Raw genomic sequence first — 19,221 nt, 5'->3', positions numbered from 1 at the left:
ACAGCTTCAGTGTTAATTAGCTCAGTGGACCCTCTGCCTTTCTGCAAGGGCACAGGGCCAGTGTGACAGCTTTCTGTATCCTGACCTCTTCCAGCATCCCAGAAAAATCAGATCACACACAGACTGGAAGGATGAATGCGGGATTTTATTGCGTGTTGGACGTGGCTCTCAGTGGGATGGATGGGGAGCCAAAAGTAGGGGATGGAGTGGGAAGTTGATCTTACCCTTAGAGCCTGGCCATCCAGCACCCAAACCCCTCTCCGACAGCCCGCAGCCAAACTCCTACTGGTGTTCAGATGTTCCTCCTCTTCTCTCTTTCTCTGCTGTGTTGTTATGTCGTCTGTCTACTTGTCTCCTTGCCTGCTCGTCTGCTTGTGGAGCCTGGGGTTTGGGGTTTATATGCGTACAGGATAGGAGGTGTGGCGGTCAAAAGGCAGCCTTTTGGATGCAACAACAGAAATGCCCATCCTCATTTAGGGCCGTGGGTCTTCAGGCTTGAGGGTGGGGCCTTTGCCAGGGAACTGCCCTCTTCTAACCAGTGTTTCCCTGTCTCCTGTCCGTATCACTGCCTCGGGTTCCCAGAATGCTTGGATTTCAGGCATGAGCCACTACGCCTGCTCTGAACAAGTCTTGATGGATCCCCATCCCCTATTCAGTGAAATACAAACCTTAGCAAATCATGAAAGCTCCTTCAGCTCCTTGTCACCCTTCTTCACTCTCCTGCCCCCGCTGTGCCTACTGCTTTCTCTTCTCCACACTGCTTTCCATCTGATCTTCATGCCTGTGTTTCTCTTGGGATAATATGTAAGCCAGCATTCCAGGAGGATTACTCTGTGCAAGCCTCAGTACCACGTACTTTATGGACATTTAATTCTCACCATACTCCTTTGTAGTTTCCATTTTACATATAAAAATCCTGAGGCTTGGAGAGGTTACATAGTGATATGGTTTGGCTGTGTCCCCACCCAAATCTCAACTTGAATTGTATCTCCCAGAATTCCCACGTGTTGTCGGGGGGGATCTAGGGGGAGGTAATTGAATCATGGGGGCCAGTCTTTCCCATGCTATTCTCGTGATAGTGAATAAGTTTCACAAGATCTAATGGGCTTACCAGGGATTTCTGCTACACCATGTAAGAAGTGTCTTTTGCCTCCTGCCATTATTCCTAGGCCTCCCCAGCCATGTGGAACTCTAAGTCCAATTAAGACTCCTTCCCAGTCTTGGTTATGTCTTTATGAGCAGCATGAAAACAGACTAATACATGTAGCCTTCCCCCAGACCACATAGCTAGAAAGGAGTAGCACTAGGGTTTGAACTCAGATGGCCTAGGTCTGGAGCTGTATTGGTAGCTACCTCTGCCTCCTGATCTGGGTCTCCGTTCCAAAGGGATTATTCAGCATTTCCAGAAAATCCCACATTCCCTTTGTGTCTATCATAATGCTTAAAAGACCTCCCTCTATTTAGTGGGGTTAGGAGTGAGGGTTTTAATTATAAGGGCTCTTGTATGGTTATAAGTTAGACCCTTAAGAGAACGCTGGATGGAGCCACTCTGAGGAACTCGTTGGAAACTACTCCCAACCACATGTCTCCATCAGCCATAGCTACGAATGTGTGGAATTGGTTTCCAAAGAATTCCAAGACGATTTCCAATAGTCATTACACAGCTGGGCATCAGCCATCCCTTGCTTCTACTTCACTGGTGTCCAGACACTTTTGTTTAAAGCTATGGTCCTCATTCTTCAAAAAAATTCACATGGAACCTCAATGTATAAAACAGATAAACGTGGACATGAATTTTCCAGAATTTTCCATCTCAATGTATAAAGCAGATAAACATGGACATGAATTTTCTGTCAGTGTGCCTTACCAGAATTGTTCCACATCTCTTTCTCAATTGTAAAGACACAGCACTCTCCCTCCCATCTGCTTCCCCTAGTTCTTTTTTTTCTTTTCTTTTTTTTTTTTTGAGATGGAGTCTCACTCTGTCGCCCAGGCTGGAGTGCAGTGGCACAATCTCAGCTCACTGCAAGCTCTGCCTCTTGGGTTCATGCTATTCTCCTGCCTCAGCCTCCCAAAGTGCTGGGATTACAGGTGTGAGCCACTGCACCTGGCCACCCTAGTTCTTTATGTGTTAACTCTGGGTCTATAGGGGAATCCAACTGACCTGAGTTTGTGACAGATTTGTGGGAAACATGTTCTTCGACAATGCCTGTGTCAATCATGTAGACTGTGTGAATTCGAAACAGGCCTAAGGTAGCAAGAGACAGTGGGAATATGGACTGTAGATATTCCAAGTAGGAAAAGAACTCACGTGGGGCTCATGGATGAGCTGTCTGTTTCTTAAGAGGCTTCTTGGGATGACATTACCTCAGTGAATCCACAGTCTAAGCACTGGCCTTTATCCTGGCAAGCTGGGAACTTCGATTTTTGTCTACACATCGTGTGGCTTAGTTGGCCTGTTACTTGAGCCAGGGTCCCTGTTGCCCAGGAAGCATTTGAATCGGCACTATTACCATGTGCTTTTCTGAAGCTGTTGGCTCTGTACTTCCATGGCTAAGCAATATGATTTTTTAAATTGATTCATTGTACCCTGTTACACATAGAGCAAGGATATAGTCAAGTGTTGCCAACCCAGAAGCCTTTCTGTGTCTGTTAAGGGAGAGAGCATACTATGTTAGTTAAGAACATAGGCATTGGAATTAAACAGAACTGAGTTCAAATCCCTGGCACTGCCACCTAGAAGCTATAGAACCCTTGCCAATTTCTTGAACTCCTCTAACCTTATTTTTCCTTTCAATCATCATAATAATAAGCAACCTTAGGGGCGTTGTGAAGATGAAGTGCAATATACGGTATGAAAGTCCGCGGTGTTTGGCACAGGGAGGTTGCCTGGTAATTGGTAACTTCTAGCTTCATTATGATGTAGGTGGCCTTTCATCTCTCTCCTCTGATCCAGTTTGTGCTGATTTTCAAGTTTAACTTTCAGGAGCTCATCTTATGTATCTTGATTCCAGATTCCAGGAGGAGGCTCCTCCGGGATCCTGAGAAGCCACACACAGGGTCCCCAGCACAGCTTACTGCTTGGTGTCTCCTGTGCCACGGAGGAAGACATGTGGCAGGAGTACCCAGTGCTAATATGTGTTCATGTCTGTGGCAATGCTGACCATCTGGCTGCTTTGAACCAGGATAAAAGTGAAGATGTCCTCTGTGAAGACCCAACTCTTTCTTGGGCTCTTCTGTGGAATCCATCTTTGCTCTGCTGTCCTCTGCTGCCCAGGTATGTGCAGTATAAACAAGTTACACACACATCACAGAAATCCATGCTTGTGAAAAATCCAAATAATGCATAAGCATATAAAATTTATTGTCTTCCTTTACTCTCCCAGTGCCCCTCAACCCATCCCATTTACTAATCATTATTAATAATACGAATACATAATTAGTAAATTAGTATTATTTTGATGTGGATCATTCTAGACTTTTTTCTATGCATTTATACACTTCTTTTAAAAAATGGTATTACACTATGCACATTTTTTGGCAAACTGCCTTATTTTTTTTGAGACCGAGTCTCACTCTGTCACCTAGGCTGGAGTGCAATGGCGTGATCTTGGCTCACTGCAAGCTCTGCCTCCCAGGTTCAAGTGATTCTTCTGCCTCAGCCTCCTAAGTAGCCGGGATTGCAGGCACCCACCACCACGCCTGGCTAATTTTTGTATTTTTAGTAGAGATGGGGTTTCACCATATTGGCTGGCAGACTGCCTTTTTAACTTAATGTTGCTTAATCTTTCATGTCAGCACATAAAATTCATCCTATTCTTTTTTTTTTTTTTTGAGACAGGGTCTTGCTCTGTTGCTCAGGCTGGAATGCAGTGGCACAATCAGGCACTGTAGCTTTGACCTCCAGGGCTCAACCAATCCTCCCACCTCAGCCTCCCAGATAGCTGGGCCTGTGGGGATACACCATTACGCCTGGCTAATTTTTGTATTTTTTGTAGTGATGAGGTTTTGCCATGTTGGCCAGGGTAGTCTCGAACTCCTGGACTCAAGTGATTCCCCTGCTGTGGCCTTCCAAAGTGTTGGGATTATAGGCATGAGCCACTGCTCCTCACCTGGTCACATTCTTTTACATTTTTGCATAGTTTTCTGTATATAGATGAATCATTGTATACCATGAGAGTATTGATGGATACTTAGCTTTTCAGTTTTTAAATACTAAAACAGGGTTTTGGTAAATATTTTGGGTTGCAAGCGATGTGCCTTTTAACATTTTGATAGATATTGCCTAACTCTCCTCCTGTAAGCCAGTTTATATTCCTATCCACAGTATGCAAGAAGGCCCATTTCCATATATACTCACAAATATTGTATCTTCTTTAGTCTTTTTACTCTTTAATAACTTTATGATAAAACACTTTATTTTAATTTGCATTTTGCTGATTATCTGTGAGATTAGGCATCTTTTCAGTTTTTTCATTGGTTCTTCTGAATACCATGTTTATATCTTTTTCTCAGTTTTCCTTTGCATCACAGGAGCTCTTTGTATATTATGGATTTTTAGTTTTTTTCTCTGTACTTTCTTCCAGTCTCTGTCTTTTAATTAAAGCCTGGAAATATTGAGTTATGAGGTTATAGAACCTATATTAGCTTTCTATTTCTGCGTAATGAACCACCCCAAAATTCATAGTTTAAAAAAACAACCCATTTAATTTAGCTCATCATATTGCAGGTTGACAATTTTGGCTGGGCTCGGCTGGGTGGTTCTTCTTCTCTTTTTTTTTCCCTTGAGACTGTGTCTTGCTCTGTCACCCAGGCTGGAGTGTGGTGGTGTGGTCCTCAGCTCACTGCAGCCTCTGCCTCCCAGGTTCAAGCAATTCTCCTGCCTCTGCCTCCTGAGTAGCTGGGATTATAGGCATGTGCCACCATGCCTGGCTAATTTTTGTATTTTTAGTAGAGATAGGGTTTCACCATGTTGGTAAGGCTGGTCTCAAACTCCTGACCTCAGGTGATACACCTACCTCAGTCTCCCAAAGTGCTGAGATTACAGGCATGAGCCACCACGCCTGGCCAGATGGGTGGTTCTTCTAGTGTGGGCCAAGCCTGGTTAATCTTATCTGAGGTTGCTTGTGTACTTGTAGTTAACTGATAGATTGTGTGGGCTGACTGGTTTATCATAGCAACATGTGGGACAGCTGGGATGATTGGGACCTTTTTCCACGTTGGCTCTGAAACTCTTTCAGCCCACTCTGTGTTTGTTCCCATGGTGAGCACAGAGTTCCACGAATTTGAGAATGGAAGCTGTAGAGTCTCCTAAGGCCTCAGCTGAGGGTTGATATGCTTCTATTTGTGCACATTCTATGGGTCAAAGCAAGCTATAAGATCAGCCCAGATTAAAGGGGTGGGAAAATATACTCTACCTCTTGATGGGAGGAGCTTAAATATTACGACTATTTTTGCAGTCTACTGCAGAACTCCAATTCAGATTCATGTTTGCTTACTGATTTAATGCTTACATTTATGTTTGATGATTCTGGTCAAAAATATCTTTGGCAAGGCCAGGTGAAGATATGAATAGTAGGAGAGTAGAAGTCTGTATACAAATAATATTTTTCCATGGCAGAATGCATATTAACTTTTTAGAAAACCTTTCTTTTCATCCTGTTTCAAATAGGGTGGTTAGGAACATGATGTCTGGATTTCCTTGTTTTTATTTTTTTTTAATTTTTTTAATTTTTAATTTTTTCAGTCTAAACTCAATGCAGTCTCTGCCTCACATGCTCAAGTGGTCTTCCCACTTCAGCCTCCCAAGTAGCTGGGACTACAGCTGTGTGCCACCACACCCTGCTAATTTTTGTATTTTTAGTAGAGATGGGGTTTTGCTGTCACTCAGGCTGGTCTTGAACTCCTAGACTCGAGTGATCCACCCGCCTTGGCCTCCCGAAGTGCTGGGATTACAGGCATGAACAACTGTGCCCAACCTGATGTCTGGATTTCTAGACTGGCCAAAATGACTTATGATAATCCTGTTCTCCTGTCCCCACCCCCTGATTTTAAACATAGTGAAAGGGTGTTGGGATGTGGTTATTCAATTGTCGTAATAAATGCCATGATCATTAATGCAAAGTATTAGACTAAAAATTTATACATGAGAATTTTCCAATTTAAAAAAGCCAACTTCTAGTCTTGATTTCTTGTGTTAATCTTTATTTTCAAGTTAGTTGATGTTGCTTGCAATTTCTGGTTTAAATGGTTAGTATAAACTCTTCTTACCTAATTCTGGCCTTGTAGGAACAGTCCTAGGAATTCCATCAATTCTTGTTTTTACTATGGGGAGTAAGGGGTGGTGGCCAATGAGTCCTTTGTCTAAGCTCCTCTCCCTTCTAGCAATCATGAGACTTCTCAGTTCATACGATAGGTGTGAGGCTTAGGAATAGACTTATAGACCTGCTGGTTCATGTTTTCGTTTATAAATTTATGGTCTTTCGGGCAAACCTTTAACTCAGAATGAAGCATGAGTAATGTCTGGGTGTAACCTAAAGTATTTTTATACAAAGATAGTACTTTTTTGAAAATGCAAGGTTATTTACTGTTGTCCTCAGTTCTTTCTTAAGGAACAGAGGCACCTTGAAAATTTGATATATTTATACATAAAAGCCTGATTTCCTTTGATTCTTGTACATGTACAAAATGATGCTAATTAAAAGAAATATGCTGTTCAATAAAGGAACAGTGTATGATGAGGGAGCCGTCCATGAATGCTGGAGCCAGAATCTTGTTTGAATTAAGAGGATGTCTGCTAAGTTAAGGCACCCCATGGAGATGTATAAGGCCAGAGCTTCCAGCAGTCCATACTGTCTTTATTGAGAGACATATTTATATCTTCCAGACTAGTAATTAATCACTCAGTGGGGTTTTCTTCGGGGGGAGTCATGCACTCACAGAGAATCTTTTTGTACTGCCAGGAACCACAAAGCATGGGCACAATTAAAATGCTGATTCAATTTATTATATTGAAGTATGGAACAGGAATGTTTAAATGATGTTGACAGGGCCAGAATTTCAAACCACCTTTTTAAAAATAGAAAACAAATGCCTGTCCCCTTAAATTAAATTATATTAATAACATGTCTCTTATAAGTTGCTTGGAAGCAAAATAAAGCTCTTGACATTAATTAAAATTTGAAGATGTATCATTTGTTGTTAATGTGCAGTCTTTGTTAGGGGAAATACATTTCAGAGTGATCTATTTGTGAAAATTAAATGGGGAAAATTGCCTATTGAGCACATGTCAGTTAATGAGGCTGCTTTTCTTAGAAATATGGATTCTTAAGTAACTAAAATGTTTTATACTCCAATAATGGTTTCTATTTTGATCCTCTCGAAAATTGTCTCTGTTACTCGAATTTTGATATTTCCACACACAAATCTATTGTCAGGGGGCTTGTAAGCTCTGAAAACCAGGAAGGCCTTCATATATTTTGGGGTGTTGGGTAACATACATTTGCAATGAGAATTTCATCTGAAATTGGTGTGGTTAGGCACATGGACTTCCTCCAAATACCTCAGCAGGACCAGGAGCCGAAGGGCCCCATTAGCAACCTTTAACTAGCTCTCCTCTAATGAAGGCGATGTTCTATGTTTTGAAACTACATGTTTCTGGTTTCACACGAACTAGAAAGTGCCATGAGATAATGGGATAGCTGTTGCCTTGCTGTACCCCAGCGACGGGAAGTAATAGAGTCACCTCTGTTGAGGACCTCAGATGCAAATAATATTCTGAAAATGTATACATCTCCAGGGTCATGAAGGAAAGGCTGTTTTTCACCCTGGTAGTGGGTTTTATTTTCTTTTGGTGTTGGCACAAATGCATTTGACTTGGGTTTTCAAAGTTGATATCTAACAGAACTCTTAGACAATGTTGAAAGAATGTGTTCTTCAGTGGGTGCAGTAAAAATCCCATCAATGATGCATGTTGTCCGTCACCCCCTTCCTCCCGTCTTTGTGGACCTTGATAGTCTAACTATGGCATGGAAACAATCTAACCTCTGTTGGTCTTGAGAATTCAGAGATAGAAGTGCAGATGGAGTGGAAGAACAGAGTCATTTGTCTACGTGTGTCTTTCCACTGATTAAAATAAAACAGCCACAGTGAAGTCAATATTTATTTTATGAACTTTTATGTAGTATGAGTTTTCTTTTGGGAAATGTCCCTGTTTTTGTGGAAAAATTCTTGTGACTTAGGTAGTAAATAATAATGAACCATTGTTGATGTTGTGAGAATTGTTTTTCTCTCCTCCCTTTACTCATTCCCCTGCATCCGTTTAATCACCAATTCCTGTGGCTTCTACTCTTGGATATCTTAATGTTACATTTCCCTTCCCCCTTCCTGACCCCAAGGGCTCCTTAACTCCTGTCACTGCACACACTGGTTTATTCATCTGCTGTGTTAGAGGGCATGAGTCACATCTGATTTGACATGGCCAGTGTGTGGCATATAGTAGGTGATCAGTACATATTCAATGTATTAATGAAGGTTTCCATATAAATCATTTAATTCATTCATTCTCAGTGGGGCAGAGGGATGGGTATGTGCATCACTTCCCCCCTACCTCAGCATTTGGCAGCATCTGGAGACACTTTTGGCTGTTACAGCTGAACTGGGGAGTGTGTGTGTGTGTGTGTGTGTGTGTGTGTGTGCATGCATGCTACTGGCATTGTGAGTAGAGGCCGGACTTGTTGCTAAACATCATACAGAGCACAGAATCACAACAAAGAATTATCTGACCCCAAACAGCAACAGTGCCAAGTTCGGGGAACTCTGCTCTAATTTGATTTCAAAATATTTCTTTTGAATAGCTAAACAGGTAGCAGAAGTGTCTTTACTCTAGATATGAGAAAACACACTAGGAGAGATTAAATGCCCTATCCAAGTCCACCCAGCCTAAGGTAGTCACAGAACCAGGAATTCAACCCTAGGCCCTTGATTCCAAATCTAGATAATAACTAGACTATTTCAATCACTAAGATGATTATTGTGATTTTAAAATGGTATCTGAACAATTGCCTTGTATTTGAGCCTTGGAAGGCTGTCCATACTCTACTCAAAAGTAATATACAGGAATTAAGGCAGAAAATATTATGTATGCATATTTGAAAGATATTTCCGAGAGAGATTCCTTTAGATCTTGTAGAAGCGATTTGAATCTGCTAGGCTTACGTTTTTCTACAGAGAGTCAATTTCTTCAGTGAAGTGAGTCAGCTCATCCATGATCCCATTGACACAGTTCTGAAAGATTAACATTATTTAATATTTTTGTATTACTAAAATTGAAGCCTGAAATGTCTGAATTGACCATTAGGTATTTGAGTGAATGCCTAATTAATTTTTAACGCAGTACTTATTTACATTCTGGAAACAGTACATGGAGCACAGCTGCTTCGAGTGCATGAATCCGTTTAGCACCTGAGTCATAGATTTGAAATAAAACTATTGTGTGTCTGTGCCTAGGCCACTGTATATTGTCGGGCCATTGCCTTTCTAGAAATAGCAGTAGAGATGGATGAGGGAAGATGCAGATTTGGGTAATTAAATCAGTCAAGGAAAAAAACAGTTGATTTAAACAAAAAAGAGAGATCTGGCATACAAGAATGTTTCCAGTATACAAGACGCTGAGGGAGAAACAAAGATATTCAAGACATACTCTCTTTTCTTAAGGAGTGTTTACATAGGTGACAGGTATGTACATATCAAAACTAATTAATGAAATAAGGCCACCTGAGGGCTGAGTGAATGGCAGTAGCATGGAATGCAGAAGGGGAAAAGTATTGGTGAATTCTGGGAAGGAATTAGCTGACAGGAGACTCAAAATACACATTTAATCCAAATTGGGAAATATAAGTCATGAGCCTTGGTTAAAAAATATTTCATAATAAGTTATCCTAGATAAGATCTTTCTTTAAAGATTTTGTTTTATTGATTCATCATATTTGTACATATTTATGAGGTACCTGTGTTTTTTTTTTTTTTTTTTTTTTTTTTTTTTTTTTTTTTTTTTTGGTAGAGTTTTGCTCTTTTGCCCAGGCTAGAGTGCAATGGTGAGATCTTGGGCTTACTGCAACATCCCATCTCACAGGATCTCAACAGTGACTTCTCCCCTCGCTTCGCCTCCCCCCTGAGTAGCTGGAAGTTACAACGGCACGTCTACCCACGCTGGCAATTTTGTATCTTGTTACCTAGGGATGGGGTTTCCTCCGTGTTGGTCAGGCCTTGGTCCTCAACTCCCGACCTCAGGTGATCTAGCCCCCGTGGGGCCTCCCAAAGTGCTGGGATTACAGGCATGAGCCACCGTGCCTGGCCACCTGTGATATTTTTTTAAACGCGTAGTAACGGTCAAGTCAGGACATTTAGGATGGCCATCATCATAAGCATTTATCATTTGTATATTAAGCAGTATTTCTTATTTTTTTTTTTTGAGACGGAGTCTCACTCTGTCTCCCAGGCTGGAGTGCAGTGGCCGGATCTCAGCTCACTGCAAGCTCCGCCTCCCGGATTTACGCCATTCTCCTGCCTCAGCCTCCCGAGTAGCTGGGACTACAGGTGCCCGCCACCTCACGCGGCTAGTTTTTTGTATTTTTTAGTAGAGACAGGGTTTCACCGTGTTAACCAGGATGGTCTCGATCTCCTGACCTTGTGGTCCGCCCGTCTCAGCCTCCCAAAGTGCTGGGATTACAGGCTTAGTATTTCTTATTTTTTATATCGACAAAGAAATAGAACTCTTTTCTGCAACTTCTGTCCACATCTTCTTTGTGATATTTGGATGCTATTCAAAAGTAAACATCTTTTGGAAAGATTTTACTTACTCTTTAAAATTCTTTCGATACCATCAAGTTCTGATCTTTACAGCTGCTGAATTTTTCTGGATTCCTTAGGGCTCTCTGCCATATCATGAGATAATTTTAAGTACTTTCTATATAAAAATTATAAGAGTCACTTGAAGTAGAATTTAAAGAATATTTAGAAGAATACAAAATATCTTTATTTCTATTCTGCTTTTCAATGTCATCCTTGACTTTGCATGTAAACCTGTGGTTTTCCAAAGTTGGGTGCTGGCTATTCCAGAATGGCTGAGTCAAAAAGGTAAAAAGATAGTCTTGGAAATAGATACAGGTATAAGTTTATTTATGTATTTAGTGGCAGGGTCTTGCTCTGTTGCTCAGGCTGGATTGCAGCGGCACAAACCCAGCTCACTGCAGCCCCAACCTCCTGGGGTCAAGTGATCTTCTTGCTTCAGCCTCCTGAGTGGCTGGGACTATAGGTGCATGCCACTATGTCCAGCTATTAATTTTTTTTTTAAGAGAAAGAGTCTCACCATGTTGCCCAGGCTGGTCTTGAACTTCTGGGCGCAAGCAATTCTCCCACCTTAGCTTCCCAAGGTGTTGGGATTATAGGCATGAGCCATCTCATCTGGTCTAAAGTTTTCAAAATTATGAAAAAGAACATACAAGTAGAAAATTATACTTTAGTTCACAGTAGAGAGGAAAACGTTTTCAAATTATTCCCATGGGAGGCAGAATAAATGAAATTGCTAACTGACAGCACTTCTGCTTTATCTTTTAAAATCCAAATTAAGTAGGCATTAGATTGAATCATTTTGGCCAAGAAACATTAGCCACCTAACAGTGGCTAAATATGCGGGAAATTTAGAAAACACCAATTTAAAAATTACCAGTAGGTCCAGGTGTGGTGGCTCACACCTATAATCCCAGAAACATTACGGCTGTATTAACAAAACACGTTATGAATACATTAACACAGACATCACATTCATAAAAAAATGTGTCACATCCCAGAATACCAACACTTGTAAAGGTTAGACTAAGGGCTACTGAACAGTGAGTGTCCATCTGATTCATAGCAGAGTACAATGATACTTCATTTAAAAATTAAAGAATTGAGAAATCTCAATTTTATTGAAAAACACCAGGTAACTTGGTGATTTCATCCCCCAAATCTTATTAAAAAAATCTTTCAGTCCAGCTTGTTTAAAGTTCTGCATTTAGCAGGAATGTTTGAACATATTAGTCAAAAAAGCAAAATTAAACAGACCTCAAGGTGACATTATTTTACACTGAGATATTATACAAATATTTTTTTAGCTCATGGGATATGGAAGCTGAAAGGATTAATTTTAAATTTCAGTCAAACATGTCTAAATTGTAAATAGTAGAAACTGGTTTCTAGATCACTTGACATCTTTTATTCAGCGGAATAGAGAAACATATTATATCCCTTTAAATGGGACCAGTGTTGTGCAGAACTGTGAAGTAGGCAATGGTTATTTTCTAGCTGGTTGCAGGCTCTCCTTTCTATGTTGTTTAGTGTCTACTTCTGTCAAGATCTACTTGCAGAAGAAGATCAGGCTGGGGGCGGTGGCTCACGCCTGTAATCCCAGCACTTTGGAAGGCCGAGATGGGAGGATCACTTGAGGCCAGGAGTTCAAGACCAGCCTGGGTAATGTGGCGAAGCCTTGTCTCTACAAAAAAATACAATAATTAGCCAGGCATGTTGGCACATGCCTGCAGTTCCAGCTGCTTGGCAGCCTGAGGTGAGAGGATCACTTGAGCCTGGGAGGTCAAAGCTGCAGTGAGTTGAGATTGCACCACTGCACTCCAGCCTGGGCAACAGAGTGAGACACTGTTTTTTTTTTTTTCTTTTCTTTTCTTTTCTTTTTTTTTTTAAGGCTGAGTGCGGTGGTCCACACCTGTAATTCCATCACTTTGGGAGGCTGAGGCGGGCAGATCACCTGAGGTCAGGAGTTCGAGACCAGCCTGGCCAACATAGTGAAACCAGCTCTACTAAAAATACAAAAATTAGCCAGGCATGGTGGCACATGCCTATAGTCCCAGCTACTTTAAAGGATGAGGCAGGAGAATCGCCGGAACTCGGGAGGCGGAGGTTGTAGTGAGCTGAGATCATTGCGGCACTGCACTCCAGCCTGGGTGACGGAGTGAGACTCTTGTCTCAAAAAAAAAAAAAAAAAAAAAAAAAGAAAAGAAAAAAAGAGGATTAGATAAATTCATTCACACAGAGTAGAATGTCTGAGGTTTACTTTTTGACCGTTTTCAGAAAAGATTGGTGAAGGCACTAGAAGGTCATGTCATGATTTCACAGAAGGTGAAGGTGCCCTGACTGCTTGGTATTGGGAAAGGTAGGAAGATGGGGTGGGGCATGACGTCTACAAGGCTACTGTGAGAGGATGCACAGAGCGTAGCAGAGAGTGTACTGTCATACGATGTAATCAGCACTGATCATGAGAGCTGTGGGCTGGGTGCAGGAGCTCATGCCTGTAATCCCAGCACTGGGAGGCTGAAGCCAGAGGATTTTTTGAGTCCAAGAGTTTGAGACCAGCCTGGGCAATGTAGTGAGACCCCATCTCTACAAAAACATAATAATAATGAGAACTATAATAATTATAAAGAGGAAGAGGGAGTCAGTCTATGGCCCCCAAAACAAAAAGAGTAGATGAGTAGAAGATCTCAAGGATGCAGATTCCAGTTGGATGGGAGGAAAAACAATATTCTAACAGAGCTTTCTAAAAATTAAATGGGCCATCCCAGGAGAGGACTTTCCAGCCTTTGGTGTGGTTGTGTGTAATTCAGATCTGTCACTCCCAAACCAGGCACACGTCAGAAAATTTGGGTGGGGGGCTTGTTAAAAATACTCCAGTGTTTCTGACTTAGTAGGTCTGGATGTGGCTCAAAACCTGTATTTTTATCAGCACCTGAGTTTTTCTGAGGCAGCTGGTCCATGAACCAGCATTTGGCAATCACTTGTCCATATGACCACCTGATGAAGACATTATGAAGGGAAGTGAGGTGTTGGGCAGAAGATTGGGGAAAGATTCAATTTCATTTCATTAAATATATTTTTAGAATGTTTTTGGAACACGTGATTCCTATTCTCTTTTCCCATTTTATTAGGAATGTTTTCAAACACACAAAAAGTTGAAAAAATTTTATGGTGAACACCCATATACCTACCACCTAGATTCTCTTATTGACATTTTATTATACTTATTTTGTCACATATATATTGAGATGAAATTTACATACAATAAAATGTACAAACTTGAGCATGGCGCTTCTATGATTAGGAAGGATGAAAATGTGCATCGGAGACAAGGTGGGTGGGTGGGTGTTGATGAGCAAGTAACAAGATCAATGGCTGGAAAGTTGAGAGAGGTGAGAGGATGTGCAAGGTATGTATCAAATTGGGCTATTGAGGAGGACATTTGAGATGGAGATAAAGTCTATGCTTATTATGACAAATTCTCTGTTTGTGAAATTGCCTATTTGCAAAAATTTCCTTTTTGTAACCACACCAAAGATTGGAAAGTCCTCTCCTGGGTAGGCCCATTGCATTTTTAGGAAGTTCTATTAGAATGTTGTTTTTCTCCCCATCCAACTAGAATCTACATCCCTGAGATCCCCCAAATCAGTATTCGTGGTGCCTTTGCAGTCATTTGTGGATAAGCATAGAGTGATGAAGAATTTGAGTTACCTGACATGGATGTTCCCAGATGATGTTGAATAAGGTAACACTCTGTCTTCTTATTTCAGCCCTTGTAAATAAGTGTTTTTTAAATCTGCTTAGTGCCATATTTTCCACATTTTTGTGCTATTTCCTAGTGATTTTGCTGTTTAAAATGCCTCCTTCCTCCGAAGCTTCGTATTGCAGTGGTGTCCAGTATTCCTAAGCAGAAGGCTGTGAAGTGCCTTACAGAGAAAATATATGTGTTAGATAAACTTCGTTCAGGTAGGAGTTAAAGGTGCTTTAGTTCTCAGTTCAATGTTAATGAATCAATAATATGTTAAATAAGGTTTATTTAAACAAACACATAAAGTAAGGTTATGTCTTGATTGATAGAAACGTTGTGATTGATGTTTGCAGGAACCCAACTCTGTATTTCTCCTGGGATCCATGGTTCAGTGTTCCCTAATTCAGTGTTTCCGTTATGTTCAGTAGAACATAACTACCAATAATAGATTGTAACACCTTGGGTGGGTCAAAGAAATGGATTGGACACTTCAGTGTTTCTCATCTTTGAAGCTCCAATACTTGGAATTTTCTTAGGCGCAGATGTATTTGCAAGAGCATACCGGCAAATCCTAGGCTTTAGAGTGTGACGTTTTTGTGGAATAATTAGTCTACTTGTATGAGAAGTTGGCAGGCTAAACATTCCATTTATTTAAACATTCTGCTAAACTAATAATTTGGGGATTATGTTCCTTGATTTCATAGATATTAGTTGTGTGAAAATATGCTGCATTTCTCTTAAATATAATCCTAGTAGAAGAATGGTTTACATACCCGATCATACCACCTTTTTACTGTGGCTTTATATAGAGATTTGTTTGTTTTCATACCTTTCAAGATTACGTCTTGTCCAGAGCCTGACTCTTGGGGCTGGAATTAGAACTGGGTATGCAGCTTATGAGAAGGGGATAAGATGATAGTTGTGGAACCAGAGAGAGAAATATGTCAGGGAACCTCAGACCTGGCCCCACCTACAGGTGTATGAGGCCTGAAAGATGAAGCTGAGCCCAGTGGGGAACAAGCAGCTGACAGTGTGGATGAAGGTCAAGGTCGAGTTCAGCAATGGACTCCACATCTTTTACTGCAGGCTCCCTCTTTTTGGGCCTGGGACCTAAACGTAGCAGGTCAGAGCTGGACATTCCTAGATATTTTTATTATTTTAACATTAGTAACCAAATATTTGATTATGTGTCTGTTGTGTATGAGATATAAAATACAGACATTACGGACCTTATTTTGAAGGATCGACAATCTGTTTGTGGAGGAAAAGACAAATTACACATAGAGAATAGTAGATAACAAAATAATAGGTGGATGAATATGATATTGTAACCCAAGATCCCCAGGTTTCTGGGTATGCACCCTGAAAAAGCACCCACTTGTAACTGTTGCATCTTGAGTTGTTTCAAAAAGTTCCAGAGTGAAGCTCAGCTCTAGATGAATAAAAACTGGTTGGGTCCAGAGACCTCTGAGTCGGAGATGAACCTTGTGAACTTTCCTTATTACCGCACTAAAAACCCCACCCAGGAAGGAGCTTATCTGCCATTTCCTATACATGTGACATATGGAGAAGCATGATCAGCTACTTCACCGGCTCTGCCTTTACTCCGCCTCTACATACAATGGTTCAGCTAACCAGCCTAATGAAAGCTGTTTTCACCATTGTTTGGGGGGTACTGTTTTGGGAAACTGCCTCAGCTGTCCTCCTTACTTGTTGCAGGAAACAAAATCCCTTTGTTTAAATCCTCCTTGGTTGTGGTCTTTGGACTGTCACCCACCAAGTGATAAAACCCACCCATTGTGTGGGTGACAGTATTATCTAAAATTCAATATGTAAATGCTGAGAAAGGAAGTATCAGAGTGGGGAGATTCCATGGTCTCATTTTGCTAAATGTAGAGCCAGTTTCACACATTTTAAAAAATTTTCTGAAAAATAAAAGGTAGAGAATATAAGCTTTAAAAGTTTCATAAAGTTAATCTAAAATACTTTTATATCTTAAGACTTTGTGTGGCCTGTAAGAAAAGTTTACTGATCCTATGCAAAAAAAAAAAAAAAAAAAAAAATCATGTAAAAAGTGAATCTGCTCCGAAGTCAGAAGTGCTTATTGAATACCCATGCTTTGTCAAGCAACATAGAAGAGGATAAATGTAATATTAATACAGTGTTAAGACTAGGTCTGTTTCCTTAATGTCTACAATCAAATAAGGGAGACAAAATATATGAGGAAACATTAAACATAAAATTTAAGTTGCCCCGTATGAGGGTTACAATTTTATGATTTTAAATGAAATAAGTGATGCTACTTAAGATTCTGACTTTCTTCCTATAAATGCAATGTCTCTTTTTTTTCTCTGCCTGACTTAAATATTTTTCCAGCAGTTTGACTATGCAATATATCAGTGTTTTAAATTTTTGTTTTCCTTTTAAAAAAATCTTGCTTATGATTCTCTAGGATTCTTGGATCTGTGATTTGTTGTTTTTCATTAACTTTGGAAAATTCTTGTCCATTATCTCTTTATGCTTGAACTTCAGTTACACATACATTAGGCCATTTGATTTGCCCCATAACTCTACTTCTTTTTTTAAAATTATTTCTTTTTATTCTTTTTTCTCTACGTGTTTTAGTTTGGAACTTTCTGTTAATCTATCTTTACATTCGCTGTGTCCTGTCTGCTAATAAACCTATCAAATGAATTTTTCATCTCTAATAATGTTTTAATTTCTAACATTTCCACTGGGCTCTTTTTATAGTTTCTGTCACTCTGCTTAAATTTCCTATCTGTTCATACATGTTGTCTAACTTTTTCACTAGATCATTTAACATAGTGATCATGGTGATTTTAAAGTCTCTGTTCAATAGTTCCAGCATCGAAGTCATCTCTGTGTTTGCGCCTGTTGGTTAATCATTTGGCAATAGCATTCTTTATCTTGCTTTTTTGTGTGTCTTGTACTTTTCTATTGAATGCTGGACATTGTATGGAGAAGAACTGAAGAGACTGAGTTGAATAGTATTTTTGCCTGGTATGGGCTTGCTGCTTTCATGTAAACAGTGTGGAGTTTGAATCCATGTACTCACGAGTTGAGTTGAGTTTGCATTTTGTTGTTGTTGTTGTTGTTGCTATGGTTACCATCAGTTCACCACAGGCTTCAAATCCCTTGGTGATGGCTGCCATTCCTTTGAGCTTAGAGTGGGATCTGGAGTACTGGATTACTTTTCTCAGTGTTCCCATTCTACCTTGCTTGCCTGAAACACAGAGGGGTCTGTCCTCATGTTCTTGCCCTTCCCAGTGTTAAACTACTGTTGCTTGTTAATTGGTTTTGGGCATGGGTGGGGGCAGAGGGGACTCTCTTGTAATGGCCCAGCCTCAGTCTTAGGCAGGCCGTGTATGCCTGGGCCTCGAAACTGGAGTTTTCTCAGCATTCCTTCATCTACTCTCTATGTCAGCTGGATTCTGCCTTGTATCTGTGGTTGGTCTTAGGTGGGAGAGAATTTTTTTCTCTCTCCTAGCAGTAGCTGACCTGTGTCTGGCATCATTGCAGAGTCCTGGGCCCAAGATTTCCTGCCCAACTCCACAGACAAGGGTGTCTGCTTGAAAGGGTCTTCATCAGTGCCTGTCTGCATCAGCAGCAGATGTGTCTCTGAAGGATGACTCTCAGGTTTCCTGCTGTGATCCCTGTCTTTGTCTTCAGTATGCGTACCCAGGGGAGGCTCATGAAACTGAGGTTGAAGCTGAGATTGTGAGTGAAACTTCCCCTGTGTCTGGGGCTCCTAGCTATTCCAAATTGACACGCCAGCCCACACTTGCCCTGTAAGAATTCATTCAAATTTTGGCTGATTTTTTTTCTTACCTAGCTGGATAGTGACTACCTCTGTCTTCCTTGCTCTGCAAAAAGCTTTGTGTGCAGTCTCCCTTTGGAAAGCTTGTCCCTCTTTGGAATTCAGGTTACTTGGCTGCATTAGGACTTCAGCCCTCTGATGGGCTCAAGAGTAGTTATAGTTTTGTAGATCATCTGACTCTTTTGTGGTTGTTAGAGTGGGAGCAATATTCTTTTTATGGCACTCATCATCCTAAGTAGCAATGGAACTCTGAGTTTTTTACTTAATGTATGTGCGTTTGTATTACCATGCTAATCAAAATGAAATCTTGTGATCAACTAGAAAGCGCTAAAAGAAACTTGGAGGAGAAACATAACCACTCTTTTCTCCTTAGTATCTGTAAGGTAGTTGCAATAGTTGAAACAGTATGAAGTATTAACCTTGAACTTCCCTGAAGCTATTTCTGAATCCAGAGTCCTAGTATCTTAAAATTGAACCCACCCCTATCCCTCTTCCTTTCTCCCTCCTCTAAAGGAATCAAATGGAATGGAAGGATTGAGGCTGAATGTCTCCCATTGCAAATTGGGCAAAGGCTCTAGAAGCTGGGTAAGCATTGTAGAGATTGAAGGGGGCTCTAGCAGCAACTACAGCAACAGCTATGTATGTGGGAAGAGGCTATCTGGAATTCAGGAACAAAGCAAGAGAAAAGGAGGAGGGACTATTTACAAAAATAGTGCCTGCATCATTACAGATCAAAGTCAGGCTGGATCTTTATCAGGATCCTGTTTTTGTGTATTTTCTAAAGTTT

The 19,221-nt window shown here is 40.7% G+C and overlaps 1 long non-coding RNA gene across 1 annotated transcript; it reads left to right on the top strand.

Moving 5' to 3' along the window:
• The first annotated feature begins 3,014 nt into the window (after nucleotides 1-3,014).
• Nucleotides 3,015-19,020, top strand: LOC108514538 (uncharacterized). The gene is made up of 4 exons (XR_001881241.1): nucleotides 3,015-3,277; nucleotides 14,468-14,593; nucleotides 14,688-14,814; nucleotides 18,948-19,020. It is a non-coding gene; the product is annotated as an uncharacterized LOC108514538 (long non-coding RNA).
• The last annotated feature ends 201 nt before the right edge of the window (nucleotides 19,021-19,221 follow it).

The sequence above is a fragment of the Rhinopithecus bieti genome, unplaced genomic scaffold (genome assembly GCF_001698545.2).
Source record: "Rhinopithecus bieti isolate Rb0 unplaced genomic scaffold, ASM169854v2 scaffold_32081, whole genome shotgun sequence".
In the NCBI taxonomy this organism is placed as follows: Eukaryota; Metazoa; Chordata; class Mammalia; order Primates; family Cercopithecidae; genus Rhinopithecus; species Rhinopithecus bieti.
This window is presented reverse-complemented; position numbering and strand designations above follow the sequence as displayed.